We start from the raw sequence: 3026 nt of genomic DNA, 5'->3' as shown, positions 1-3026 counted from the left end.
CTATATTTGAATAATATTAAATACATGTTTGTATCTGGGAAATAATATACGTGTTCAAATATTAGGGCACCTCGTATATATACCAGGATACTCATTACATGCAATTGTTAGTTTTAATATAATGATCGTCGCGCTGGTCCTTTTTTGTAGTCTTCAACGAGGGGTACAATAGTGTATCAATCAAAGTTTCTCCACTTTTTACGTTAGATTACTAAAGTTGCATTTATGAAACTCATCGATGCGGAAAGTGCGTATTGTATTGTTCCTCGTGGTTGGGTCGCACTGCGATGACGTGGCTCATAAGGAGGCGTCGTAACGAAGACTGTCTGTAGATGTATCTAGTCTGTGATCGGAGTGTCGCCGGGGGCCTTTCTGCCGTCACCTCTCCGCTTATTGCGTGCCTTTCAATAATTATACCGAGTGCCAGACATACGTTGCTTTAACGAGTCCCATTTGGTTCGATTATATTATAAGTAACCTTTAATTTTGTTTATCAATTGTTAATTACTACTTTTGTTAATAAATAAATACACCATGCGACAGATATATAAAATGAGTCGATGAACTCAGCCCCCTGAGTCACGCCGCGTCATGTTATTTGTAGGTTTCTGTGACTAACTGGGACTCGTTAAGGGAAACGCTTAAGTACCTTCCTTTCTGACAATAGACTGATCGTTGTTAAAGCATTTGTTGCAACCGGTGCTGATTTATCATAGGTTATTTACAGGTTACATATTATACATACATACCTACATTATACACGTTATCCATACGTTCGAATCTTTCCGTCGCGTTCCTAGCAAATACGTATTTTCGTAAATAGAGTATAATTTATTTTGTACCGAAATCGCGACGGAAAGGGTGGAACTCATCCGTTTTTGTGTCGTTCTCGCGACGTTACATAAAGTCGTGAAGAACGGCATGTACAATAGTGATATTTTTTATACACAATAGTTTATCTTTACACAGTGTTATTGTTGAGTGATTGGACGGCTCCCGGTTATTAGTTTGTACAAATTTCAGACGAAAAGGTTTAATGTTAAATGTCTTCAGATTCACGGAACGATCAGAATAATAGTTGTTACGATGTTTATAATGTTAAACTTGCCATAGCTAACAGTAACCCAGTGATAAACACTGGTTTCAGACTATATTAGCATGTAAGGAACTTTGTATTTTTTTAACTTTTATGCACCTGATTTGTTTATAATAAGAATTTCAGTTAGGTCAGTTAAGGGGCTAATAAAATATTGCTTAGGAAGAATAAAAAACAATTTTGCCATGGAATAGAAAACATCTAGTCATTTTAAAAGAAATGGAATTTTGTAGGATCACGATGTCGGAAGTATGGATTAGGGTTGTGAATTACGATGTTATATGTTTTTTTCTTTATCCGTTATAATATAAATTTTACCAAACTATACGAGATCTCATATTATTTTATGATCTCTAATTGATAATGTGCATTTCTTAAAACATAACGTGACGAAATAACAAGAATGCAAATATTATGAAACGCATTTGCATGTTTTGCAATAAAATATATAGGTAATAGAAGAGCTAATAGACACAAGAATCGTTATAGTTAAATATAATACATAATTCTGAATAAGCACTTTAAAATTTTGCAAAACAATTTTGTCCATCATAAAGTAAGAGCACGCATTATCATGAAATTGAATCTCATATTTGCTGAATTCGTTTGCAATAAAATTTAGCGACGATAAATTTTGTAATAATAAAAGCAATGTTAAACGTAAATTAAGGAAAAAGTACTAATTTAGACTATTCTTACTTATTAGTATTATTTTGTAGTGTTTAATATTGACAATATTGGAATTATTCACGTTCGATGCTTTTTCTATAATTATCCCGCCTCCGCTGTTTGTAATTGTAATGAATATTGTTTTTTGTTTCTATTTTATCAGATATTTTTAATAACACAAGACATTTATATTTAGGTATTAATTATTAACTTTCTACAAAAGCTAAATTATATCTTGTAAATTATCGAACATCATTTATTACGCTTATAAATAATTTTCACTGTTACATTTCTTATTATTATTTTGCAATAAAACGGTCAATTGATAGTTTTGACTGTTACAGTGAGAATTACAATTATTATATAGTTCTTCAAATATAATCATGTTCGTCTGTGCAATTGCTTTGTGCAGAATATTACAATTTTGTGGATGTACATAAATTGATGTAATTTTTTTACTAAATATATTAAAAATAAAGTATTGGAAATACACATTGATTTTTTGTTGGAGTAAAAATTAGTATTTTTTAATTTTTTTTTTTAATTTGATTTGTTTCGATTTATCGTTTTTTTTAAATATTGTCTTATAAATGACTTAAATTTTAATTTTCAGTTTTTTAAGTTTCTACCTGTTTTCTAAGTTATGTATTTTTTTGTTCTTGCGGTGTTAATTTTTAAATGATTGATAACTGTATGCGTGCCTCCTTAATATTTGCGTCATACAGTCGTTGCGAAGCACAATGGTAACAATCCCCAATTTCCCAATTTCTTTTATTATTATTACATTATGTGTAAAATTGCTTTATTATTTATTTATTGGTAGAAGGCCACATTAGTATGTACTAGCACAATGATATGATAGCTTCTTGTATAAATTAGATTATGCAGTAAAAAGTTTTAAAAATCACTTCAATAGCATCGCTTATTTTCAAGTATCCTATTAGAAATACCTAAAGTGTAGCCTATTCCTTTTATGAAAAATAAATTATTTAGAAAACGAAATTGGGAAACGTTGTTGGATTATACACGTGTTGGATAATACATACAAACACAGGTATAGTTATTAACAAATGTGTTGTTCTTTAATAGTTGTTTTAATAATGCTTTTACCGGTTTGATTATTTCAATATATTTAGCTGTTTAAAGGTTATCGCTTATTAGACCTACCCGGCGTCTCCTCTCCACGGATGCTTGAGACTGTGTACATTCGCGCGCATTTTATAACAAAGTGTCTTGCCCGTCGTTAACGTGTGGGCGCCAC

This window comes from Papilio polytes, unplaced genomic scaffold (genome assembly GCF_000836215.1).
Source record: "Papilio polytes unplaced genomic scaffold, Ppol_1.0 DF821289.1, whole genome shotgun sequence".
NCBI lineage: Eukaryota > Metazoa > Arthropoda > Insecta > Lepidoptera > Papilionidae > Papilio > Papilio polytes.
The sequence above is the reverse complement of the archived record's forward strand: the minus strand, read 5'-3'. Positions refer to the sequence as shown.